Below are 12,794 nucleotides of genomic sequence, written 5' to 3' on the forward strand. Positions count from 1 at the left end.
TCCCCATGAGTCATCCCTAGAGCCCTCAGGTAGGCACCATGACAGAGAGGCAAAGGCTTTGATGGTCACACAGCCTTTGTGTGATAGCCAGACCCTCGATAATCTGCACTCGTTACCCTCAGGAGTGTGGGCTCCATGGCCTGCTGGCTCCATGGCCAGGACCCAGTGTGCCTGTTCCCTGCTGCAGAGTGCCCTCTGGTGGAGCTATTGGGAGTTGTCAGGCCACAGAGAAGAAATCCAGAACAGATTCATGAAGGTCAAGGATATTTGGAGGGCCGCAGGGTAGAAGCTGGCAGGAGCTAGAGCTGCCTGAATCATCCATCCAACCCTCTCTATAACTTCCATGGAAAATGGGTCCAAGCTGTGGGTCTTTCCCAGATGTGGGGAGGACAGATCCAGCTTGCAAAGCGGACTCCACAGAAGACACTGCCACCCATCTTATTCTCAAAAGCACCACCACTGCCAACAATGTCTTCCCCATCACCTCCATCATCCCCATCACCACATCATCACCACCACTGCCATCATTACCATCACCATCATCACCCATCTGTCACCACCATCACCTTAACACTTGGCAGTATTTAAACTCACATAGGAAACAAACCTGTGGGAATCCTTACAAAGGCATTTACAGAAAGGTTTTACTGAATAGAAGACCCAGCTTGCATGTGTGTGACTGTAGATGTAACCAACCATCTTATTAAATAAGAAACACAGACCTAGACTGAATGTGACCAGCTTCCTCATGTTCTTGCTATTATGCCTTCCTTGTCAGGATGGACTATAGCCCTTCTTCAACTACAAGCTTGTGATGATTTAAATAAGAATGCCCCCCACAGGCTCATATATTTGAATGCTTAATCACCAGCAAGTGGAACTCTTTGAAAGGATTAGAAGGATGAGGAGGTGTTGTAGTTGGAAGGTTTCTCTGGTCCCACCTGGCCCCACAGGACCCAAGTCAACACACAGAGGCTTATATTATTTATGACTGCTTGGCCATTAGCTCAGGCTTATTACTGATTACTTATTACTAGCTCTTACACTTAAATTAACCCATAATTTTTATCTATATTTAGCCACGTGGCTTGGTAACTTTTCTTGGTTCTGCCTTGTCATTTTGCTTCCTCTGTGTCTGACTGGTGACTCCTGACTCAGTCTTCCTCTTCCCAGCATTCTCCTTGTCTGCTTGCCCTGCCTATACTTCCTGTCTGGCTACTGGCCAATTAGCATTTTATTAAACCGGTGTACAAGAGCATTATCCCACAGCATTTCCCCTTTTCTGTCTAGTCAAAAAGGAAGATTTTTAACTTTAACAAAGTAAAATTACATATAATAGAACAGTTATCAAGCAAGAATTATAGCTATGATAGATATTCTATTTGTATTTGGCAAAATTAAAGAAAATATTCTATCATCTATCCTATTTGTGAGTCTAAAGTTTCATATCTAATTTATTTTTATCATAACCAAGGAAAATTATAACTATAATTATTTAGTCTTCAACTACATCAGAGACCCCAGAAGGATATAATAATACCTAAGTAAACAGGAAGTACACTGTAAGCAACTTCCAAAATTCAAGAATGACAGAGACAGCTGGCTGCCTGACCAATCACCCAAAGTTCTTCTGCAACATTGGGGCATCCATATCCAGCCTACAGGCCTAGAGTTTTTTTAGTCACTTCTCCCTGTGTCCTATAGAATATCTGGCAGTCTCCTCTGCAAAGCAGGAACCTTAAGGACCATCTCATCTTGCAAAGTTTAGTAGTCACCTTCCTATGGGTCCTGCATGTCCAGTAGATACAACATTTTGTCAATCAGTCCAGGCAAAAACAATTTCTTGCTCAAATGGCCATTTTTGCCAAGAAGATAAACTCCATATGGAGTGTCTTTGATGCCCATCATCTTCCTTGAAGATGCAATTGGTGCTGCCAGGAGCAGATGTGTGTCTCATTGTCCAGAAAAGTCTAAGTTTTTAAAACATTTTAAATGCCATATTCTGTAAGTCTTTGAAGTGTTTGAAGATTGCCTACCTAATTGAAATATATCTATGTACACCTAAAAACTTAACTAACATGACTATAAGCTTAATTATCATAGATGACTAATAATCTGCATTTCTTAATTATACATTATAATTTCAAATGAGCTGCACAAACATAATACCTTAAACAAGGGTAGAAATATACATAGAGTAAAACAATTAACTTTAAATTTGCAATAAACTAAAATCTATAGCAATTTTAAATAAATTGTTGCTCTTTAAAAGTGGATTCAATAATCTACTCTTTCACCCTATTATATCTATATCATATCCCCTTTTTTTCTTTTAGAAAGATAATGACTATTACCAATAACAATTTGTAACCAATCTCTAACAAAGACAAATATCCATAATTCAGTTTTTGAAAATGTGGGTGTAGTTTTCTAGGCTACTTCTTACTGATTCTGGGCACTGGTAGTCTTATGAGGACACAAAGACAATTTTAGGATTATGGTCAAGTCCTGACTGGAGTAGTCTGTGATGCTGTGTTCTCTGAGCCAGTTGCCTTGAAGTTGATTTTGGATGTTGGATCATCTAGGCCATGGTGTCATCAGAGACCTTTCAGAGGGTCTTGGCTGATCAAACCGTATCAGCCTGGAAGCAATCCATAGGTTCTCATCTTCTATGGAAACAAAAGCAGAACCTCTTTTCCAAAGCAATGTATCCTTAGACACAAATTTTGAAGTCAAGATACCTTTAATATACATATATTGGTTTAACTCAGCAGTTTTTACAATCAAACATCTTTCTGCAGTTAAAAAGCCCAGTGACAACACAATCCAGATTCTCTATGTAATATCCATCTTTACGTGGCTTTATTTATTTATTTTTTTTTTGGTTTTTTCGAGACAGGGTTTCTCTGTGTAGCTTTGCGCCTTTCCTGGAACTCGCTTTGGAGACCAAGCTGGCCTCGAACTCACAGAGATCCACCTGGCTCTGCCTCCCAAGTGCTGGGATTAAAGACGTGTGCCACCACCGCCCGGCAAGACTTTATTTTTTAAAACTATTTTTTATATAACTGTCTACCTTCCTTTTTCTCTCTCTTCCAAGCCTACATGCGTTTTTACACACACTGTAAACAGTCTGGAGTTTTATTGCATCTGAACCTGTCTTATTGTGAATCTCTCATCCTTCTCTGACCAGGAGAGACTTTAAACTGCTAAACTGCATGGCTAGGACAAAAAGCGGCAGCCACGGCTGCTGACTCCGCCCACCTCAGCTTCCCAGTACATCAGTGGTGTGTTTACCGCCAGCTCTGGAGCCCTGCTCACCACCAACTCTGGGACGCAGTGGGTCTATGCCTGCATCGAGGAGCTGTAGCCCAGAAACCTTTTTCTTTTCTTTTCTTTTTTTCTTTTCTTTCTTCTTTTTTTTTTTTTTTTTTTTTTTTTTTTTTTTTTTTTTTTTTTTTGTCTGTACTAGCAAAAGCTAAATCCACCACGAAGTGCACTGCATGGCTTGGAGAAACCTCTGTATCTCTGTGTACCTCGATGCCATGCTGTAGCTCAATTGAGCCCACACACCATGAACCTGCCATAGTGTAGCTCATGGCTTGTCTGAGAGACACATTCAGGAAGCTGTTTTTAGCCCCGTTTTAGAATCTTTTTATTAAGTTCTCTCAAGTTTTAGGTGGAAACTCAAGCCAACACGTTGGGTAGCAAAATGTAGTTGAAAGTTTTCTCTGGGCAGGACCCAAGAAACCTTCTGACTACGAGGTGTGGCCTTGTCTGAGGACGTGTGCCACTGGAGGTGGGCTTTGAGGCTTCAAAAGCCCATGCCAGGCTTAGGCTTGCTCTCTCTTCTTGTATAATATTAGCGGGACCAACCTTAATATTATACATCCCAGGGGCTCAGGAGACAGAACTACTAACGGCGAGGAATATTTCTGGGAAATTGAATCTCAGCACACCGAGCTCTATAGTCCACTTGCTTTAATTCCTCTGGCATAACATCCTATTTACACAGCTTCAGTTCTGTTCTCATGTCTAGCTCCTTTCTTGCCTGATTTCTCTATCTATTACTCCCTCTAAGTTCTATCTTAATTCTCTCATCTTAATTCTGCCTCATCTAGGTCCTTTTCATCTTGTTCTTACCCAGCTAGAACTTTCCCATCTGACTCTTCCTCATCTTCCATCTTGTTCCTCTAGTACTCTCTTCTAGCCCTTCAATCTAGTTCTTCCCCATCTCAGTTTGTTCCTCTCAAATTCTTACCCATCTAGTTCTTCCATTCTCTTTTCTCTTCTCCATCTGGTGCCCTGGAAGTCCTGGTATATAAAGCCAGGCTTCCAGGCTCAAACAGAGGAGTGACAAGAATCACATTGAGAGGCAATAACCATTAATTATCATTTGCAACCCCAAAGGGAAGTGGCCAATTGGGGAAATGAATTAACTAAAGGCTAAATTCAAGTAATATCTAAGAAGAGGGAATCTTATGTGCTCAACTATAGTCTTAAATGTGATTAGTAGTAAACGTTAAGAATCTGTAAGTTGTTAGGTCAATGGGAGAAAATAAAACTGTCTTCTTTTTTCCTGTGGCTTCTATCTGTCCAAGCTATCTGCCGTTTTTCTGCAGGGTGGGGGAAAGTGTGCTCAGTTGCTAGGCAACCTGTGTACAGCTAGATGCCTCTGGTGATAGTTAAAGGGAGATCTGGAACTAAAGGTAAGGTTTGGGAAAGGAACAGATAGCCTGGATGCTTAAGTCTGTTCTAGAGAGTACAGGGGTATCTCTGATAAGGTACTTTCCTCCAACTGGGGATGGACCTGGCCGGATGCTGCCAATGATGATAATTACAGGGAGGCTTGAACTGGGGTTCTGGCTGAACATAGCTGTCAGTGCAGAGGGTTATCTAAATATTCACAGAAGTGGTTAGGTAAGGAGTTAGAGGTCTATAAAGTTAGAAAGGCTGTAAGAAAGGAGGGTCCGAGCTGAACTGTATAAAACTATTACTTAACATCCACCTGACCTAAGAGACACCTAGGTGGTGTCTCCTTGTGGAATTTACCTTAAATCAGGAGACTTTCATGTGGACTGTTATTACTGCTAGTCCTTGAAAGCGGCTAAGGGAGATATCTAATTCCAGAGAAAGCCTTTCCTGAGGCTGTTCTCTAAATACCTTGAATGTGTATGTCCAGAGAGTGATCAGTCCACACTGTTAGCCCTTCTTAGGGAAAAGTCAATTGGGAAAGCTATGAAGGCACACATGATTTTCATAACAGAAGACAGCTGATATACAACAAGCTAAGTAACACCAAAAGCTCCTAGGAATTTGGCTTCCTCTGGAGGAAATCCTTGATCCCTCCAGGTAGTGACTTTGCCATAACCAGCTGAGTTCTTATGATATTCCTGCGGGCCACAGATTCTCTCTCTCTGACTCTCTGACTACAGATCAGGGTGTAGCTCTCAGCTACTGCTTCAGCACCTGCATGCATGCTGCCATGCTCCCCACCAATGAACTAAACCTCTGAAACTGTAAGCAAGCTCCTAATTAAATGCTTTCTCTCCTAAGAGTTACTTTGGTCATGGCATCTCTGAACAGTAATATTAAGACAAAAGAGACCCTTTATGTTTATCTCCTCTGCCACATGCTTCCATTGCCAAAACATTCTGCCCGAGTGTATAGAGGCAAGCAAGGGCTAAACCCTCTGAATGTGTGAGCAAAAACATTTCTTCCTCTTTTAAGTTGTTTGTATCAGGTGTTTTATGACACTGATGAGAAACGTGACTAATAACATGATCATTACTGTCGCCATCACACATCATCACCATCACTATCATCACCAGAACACATCACCATCACTATCATCACCAGAACACATCATCACCATCACTATCATCACCAGAACACACTGTCAGACATCACTATCATCACCATCATTATCACACATCACCACCATCATCACACACACATCATCACATCAAACATCATTACCATCACAAATCATCACATCACATATCATCACATCATGCATCATCACCATCATCATACATCATCACCATCACTATCATCACCAGAACACATCATCAGATATCACTATCACACATCACCACATCACACATCATCATCTTCATCAAACATCATCACAAATCATCACATCACATATCATCACATCATGCATCATCACCATCATCACACATCACCACCACCATCACCATCATACATCATCACACATCCCCACCACCACTGTCATCATCATCCATCATCTCTATCACCATGACTACTACTGTCATCACCATCACTGTGATTAGTCAAGCTTCTCTCAAAGAGCAGAACCAGTAGAGCATGTATTGGCTATAAAGGAGAGTTATTGGGTTGACTTTCAAGAAAGAGCCTGGATGATGGTTCATCGATGGCCATCCGCATTTGGGAGAACCAGAAAGCCCAGTAGCTGCTCAGCCAGAGAAGCTGGGAACTTCAGAACAAGGTGGGCCAAGGATACAGTCCCAGACTGAGACTGAAGATCTGAAAGTTCCCTGGAGTCAATGGTATGAGTCTGTATTGAAAGACTGAAGAAGCCAGAGTCTGCTATCATGGGCAATGGCAGCCACAAGAAACACACTCACCCAAGAAGGTTGGCTTCCTCATTTCCCACTTTATTCCATCCAGGCTCCTAGCCTATAGGACAGTGCTGCCCACATTCAGGGCAGGTATTTCCCCCTCAATCACTGCTCCACATATTAATCATCTCTGTGTGCTTTGCTCACTCCCTACTATTCCAGTTTCATCTCTGCTGCTGTGATAAATTATCCTGACAAAAAGCAACTTACAGGAGGAATGCATTACAATTCCAGGTCACGGTCCATCCTTACAGGGAAGTCAGGGGGAAGGAACTTGAAGCAGCTGGTCACATCGCACCCACAGGTAAGAGCAGACAGAATGAATGTCTGCACTTACATGGGCCAGATCCCTTGCCTAGGGGATGGTGCTGCCCACAATGGGCTGGCTCTCCCATGTCAGTTAACCATCAGGACAGTTTTGCGCATACATATCTACAGGTTAATCTGATCTAAATGACCCCACATTGAGACTCTCTTCCAAGTGATTCTAGGTTGTGTCAAATTTACATCTTGACACCTAGTCACCTCTCAGTTAAGTTGCTTATCAATGTTAACCATTACAATCACCATTGCCTTCACAACCCCCCTCACCTCCACCATCTCTATCACCACCACCAATATCATCCTCACTACTACAATCACCACCCCTAGAGGCCAGCAGTGGGCAGTACACAGCACCCTAGCCATGCTGTGTCTCTCTGACTCAACGGGAGAGTCAAACAAGGTATTGTATAGATGGCCACCATCCCCAAGGCTTCCTGGGGCTTCAGTAGGGCTGAGACAGGAGGAGGGCAGTGGGGTGTGGAGATAAGGGCAGACCGTCGAAGGCTGCTTTGGTAGGGTTCTCGGGGAGATGGCGCCTCCAGCTCTGTGGAGGGTGCTCTGGACAATGTGCCAAGAAACAAAGAATAAAAGACCCTGGGGATGTCTTCACGGTTTGAAGGGACAGGGATGGGTCCAAGTAAGAAGTTTTGTGCTGCTGGGTGCCCCCAGGGAAGTATACAGGGGCCCTGTGGGGGCAGGGCGGCCTTTGCTACCCATTTGCAAGTCACAAGACCAAAGCTGCTCAGTGGAGGTCATTCACCAACACTGGAGTGAAGCTGAGACCTATGTCCTCTGTACTGGCCAAGCTCCCCTTTATCCGGTCCCTCCCAGCAAGACTTCCATCTGTCAGCTGGCCTGACTTGCTCTCCAGGGCTCAGGCAGAAGTTCAGGTGAAGGAGAGAGACTACCCTGTTCCTAGCCATGTGCACCTCCTTGGGGCTGGCACTGCTCCAGCTTTTGTCACTTTCTATGGCATCTCCGAAGGGCAAAGGCTCTGGTTCTCTGTGGCCACAGCCAGCATGGCCTATAAGAAACTCAGGGCTCTTTTCCCTCCTCCCCTCCCTCCCTCCCTCCTTCCCTCCCTCCCTCCCTCCCTCCTCATGTGGTCCTTATAGGCTGGGGACCAGGCCCCTGGCCTACATGAGTGAGAACTCTCCCCTGAAAAGCTGGAAGCTTGTCCATACTCTCCACTGAAGAGGAGGGTGGCCCTTCTGAGAGAGTCTTCCCCAGCCTCCTCCAGTCAGGGGCGTGGTGGACAGTGTGAGCTTCAAGGAGTCCGCAGCCATTTGTTCTGATTAGAAAACATCCAGCAGGAAAGGCCCTTAAGATAGCTGCTTGTGTCAGAGGGAGCTGGTCAACAGAAGATGTATCACTCACTTTAATGGCTGGAGAGAGAGCTTTGTGGTTAAGAACACTGGCTGCTCTTCCAGGCGACCTGCGTTCAATTTCCAGCTCCCGTATGGCTGCTCCCAAGTGTCTGTAACTCCAGTCTCTGGAGATCGATGCCCTCTTCTGGCCCCCAAGGACACTGCATACACATTGTACACAGATATACATGCAGGCAAAACACACACACACACACTACACAGTCACACACACACACACACACACACACACACACACTACACAGTCACACACACATCTATACACATATGCACACACATACACATCACACACACACACACACACATGCACACACACACTTGACTGAAGAGGCATGAAATACACATGAGAGTCAACAGAGACAAGGAGAAAGAAAAGTGCTAGCATTGGGCCATGAGCTGCACCCCCACCCCAACAAGGTCCATGTGATAGCACTGACCCCAGTAGTCAGAGGTGACAGAGGAGGATGGTGTCACTCTACTCCCTCAGTGCTTCAGCAGGCCACTCAGAGGTCCCCAGCAGGGAAGTCTAAGGACAGCCATCCACAGGCTGCCTGAGACCCAGGACCTTGACTTAGAGTAGAGCGGTAGGGTACAGAGAAGTGGACATTTTCCATGTATGCCCCCGAATCTGCCTCCCATCCTTCTCTGTAACAGCTCTGGTTCCCACTGGGTTTACCATGCTCTGCTAGAAGGGGGCATATTCCAAACAGGCTTACGGCTCGGTGTGGCCGTTTGGCCAACTTCTAGCCACCGAGAAGTGAAAGTGTCAGGGACATTTCTGAGTGAAGAGAGGCTGTCCTTCTGCTTACTGGGGTCTCTCTAGGGGAACGGCATGGACACCTCACTAAAGGGATGTATTAGAGGCTTACAAGGCAGGGCCAGGGTAGGCCATCTGTGGCCATCTGCAACCTGAGAGGCTGGGGAACCCATGAAGCTGGATCCCTCAGCCACAGCCTTGTGGCTGGCACCACAGGCTGGAGAACTTTCTTGAGAGCTTCTGGTCTTCAGTTAACATTGGAAGGCCAAAGAAATTGGTTTGGGTTCTGACGGCAATGAAGGAAGGTGGCATCATCATCATCATCATCAGCAGCAGCAGCAGCAGCAGGGTAGATGCACCCATCGGTAGGAAGCAGAGGCAGGCAGGCAGCACTACATTTCTCTCAAATCTCTTCATAGTTGGGCCACTGCCACAGGGGTTGCCCACTCTTGGGGGAGGTCTTCTACTTTCAGTTAACGCTCCCTGGAAGTACCTACCCTCCCAGAGCTTTCTCAAGGCACGTCTCTTAGTTAATGCCATATCCAGTCAGGTTGACAACCAAGAGTAACCGCACACCTTCTTTGGCCCTTACTTCATCCAGCATCCTGGAAGGCAGATGTGATGGAGGAACTCTCCTGTGGCCATTTTGAACTCTGAGGTGATTAGCTCTCCACGTTCAGGATGGCAACTGAGTCCTTGAGGATGTGTGTGGCCATTAATACAGGAGCTGACATGGCTTCAAAAGGTCCTGTACTACACACAGGAGCTGGGACTATCTATCTACTCTGGGCTGGGAGCTAAGAGGAGCCCATGGGAACATGATAAAGGGCAGGGAAGGGTGTCAGCGGTGGAAGGACACAGGGCCATGGTGGGGACAGCATCTAAGAAAGAAGGCAGGCTGCCAGACTATTATGGAACAGTAGTTAAAGATGTGTTACATTCTTTCATGCCATGGAACATCTGTTTAATGATGCAAAGATGGGTTGCATTCTTTTATGTTGCATTTGTTTAACTCTGTAAAGCTCTGTTACTTTGCCTGTCTAAAACATCTGATTGGTCTACTAAAGAGCTGAATGGCCAATAGCTAGGCAGGAGAGAGAAATAGGCGGGGCTGGCAGGCAGAGAGAGTAAATAGGAGAGGAAGAAAGAAGAGGGAGGGGTGAGAGAAGGAGAGGAGGACACCAGGGGCCAGCCAACCAGCCACACAACCAGCCATGGAATAAGAGGGAAAGAAAGGTATACAGAATAAGAAAGGTGAAAGCCCAGAAGCAAAACACCAAAGAAGAGAAACAAGATAATTAGGGAAAAGCTGGCTAGAAATAAGCCAAGGTAAGGGTGTACATTCATAAGAAAGAATACGTCTCTGTGTATTTATTTGGGAGCTGGGAGCTGGGTGGCAGGCCCCAAAGAATAAAAACAACAACAAAACTATACCAGATAACCGCCAGAATCTATTGTTCCTCCCTGGGTCACCTAGTGCAGCTGGCCCTAGCCAGCAGGTGGACCTAGGCTCCGGCTCCCAGCCTCCCTTGAAGCTAGGTGTGGCCCAAACAGAGTTGGCATCAGTGGGATGCCAGAGGTGCAAGGGGGTGTCACTTGCTTTCTTGGAGGTCTATATGCAACTGGAAAGTTGACGATGTCTAAGCCCTGGCACGAGCCTGGTCACCAGGGTATGGATTGGGCATACACAGTTGGTCTGGGTGCCCCAGCCTGAAAACACTTTATAGCTTAGACTAGTGACTCTCAACAGTCCAGTTCCATCTCCAAGGAAGATATTTGGCAAATATACAGACACTTGGGTGTCATGCCTCACAGAAGGGGCTACAAGTGTGTATGGTAAGAGGAGGTCAGGACCCTGCTGAATGACACAGGACACAAAACAAAGAACCATCCAGCAAAAAATGTTCTGGGTGCTATGAGCAATCCATCTTGAATAGGTAGCTGAGTGCTATGTGGGTGCCCAGACACTGGGCACTCATGTCTTGACTGCTCAACCAGTCATTGGATGATAGCATTTCTAGGTGGTGGACACCTGATGGGAAGGGGTGTCTCCAGTTCTAGGTGGTATCTCCAGAATGCTCAGGTCTAGCCTTGTATACCTCTTTCTTTCTTTCTTTCTTTCTTTCTTTCTTTCTTTCTTTCTTTCTTTCTTTCTTTCTTTCTTTCTTTCTTTCTCTCTCTCTCTCTCTCTCCCCTTCTCCCTCCCTCCCTCCCTCTTTTCTTTCTTTCTTTTTCTTTCTTTCTTTCTTTCTTTCTTTCTTTCTTTCTTTCTTTCTTTCTTTCTTTCTTTCTTTCTTTCTTTCTTTCTTTCTTTTTTCCGAGACAGGGTTTCTCTGTGTAGCTTTGGTTCCTGTCCTGGATCTCACTCTGTAGACCAGGCTGGCCTCGAACTCACAGAGATCTACCTGGCTCTGCCTCCCGAGTGCAGGAATCAAAGGCGTGCGCCACCACCGCCTGGCTATGTACCCATTTCTTTTCTCTGAGGAGTCATCTTAATCTGCTTTCTATTACTGTGATAAAGACCATGACAAAAAGCAACCTGGAGGGGGGAAGGGATTGTTTGGCTTCCGGGTCGCAGTCCATCTCTTGGGGGAAGTCGGGGCAGGAGCTCAAGCAGGGCAGGAACTCACAGGCAGGAACTGAAAACTTGGGCCATGAGGAGCAGGGCTTACTGGTTTGCTCAACTAGCTTTTATAAACACAACCCAGGACCACATGCCCCACTTCCAGGAGGCATAGCCCACAGAGGGCTGGGCCTTCCCATATCTATTGTTAATCAAGAAAATGCCCCACAAGCTTACCCCACATCCAGTGTGATGAAGACATTTTCTCAACTGAGGTGCCCTCTCCCCAGATTGTGTCAAGTTGATAGATAAACAACACCAGAGCTCAGTAGGCGATTAAAAGCACGTTCTCCAGGGCTGGGCTGAGCTGGACTGGGAGGGGCTTTTGTTCCTTTGCAACCCACACGCACAGTGTCTCCATGGCAGCCGTCACCAGCAAGGGAAGGGAATGGAAGGGTGGGACCTAGTCACCTTTGCCAAGGAGGAGGAAATCAAGGATTGGGGGTCTGAGCTGAGCATCACTAACTTTAGGAGCAAGGAGCCATGGCAGACATACTCCTGTATCAAGATAGGTCATGCCTGGTGGGCCCTGTGTCCTCACACTCAGAACACCCCAGTGCGCTGGTCTGCATTACCCTAGAAGAGAGAGACCTCTCAGTTTGTGCCAGATCAGGCTGGACCAGGGTTCAGGATCAGGGTACGGTAGACAATGGCCTGCCCTCTGCTCTCGGTCCTCTGGGCCTGAGAAGAGACTTCTGTTGGAAACATAGGGCTTCTGTTTTAAAGGGGCAGCAGATCTGTGTACAGGGCACCCCCTGGTGGCCATGTCCACACAGTGCAGGGGTGCCGGCACCTGGAGATGACCATCCTAGCCTGCTCTTGGCCTGTCAAATTCCTGGGCTTTCTCCATGGGAGGCTCATCATACCTCAAGAACCAGTACCTCTGCCTGTGTATCCCAGTGAAGGCTCCCCAACTTTCACTCCCTGTCTTTCCCTAGAGGCTCTGCCCTTCACCTTATAGGGGTTGGAGCAGGACACACACGCATGCAGGCAGGCAGGCATACACACACACACACACACACACACACACACTCAAGCATAGGATAGGGCAGCCGTGCAAGCTACCAGGAGCTAGAAGGTGACTCGGGACCACTAGTCATTGA

This window comes from Peromyscus leucopus, chromosome 20 (genome assembly GCF_004664715.2).
Source record: "Peromyscus leucopus breed LL Stock chromosome 20, UCI_PerLeu_2.1, whole genome shotgun sequence".
Classification (NCBI taxonomy): Eukaryota; Metazoa; Chordata; class Mammalia; order Rodentia; family Cricetidae; genus Peromyscus; species Peromyscus leucopus.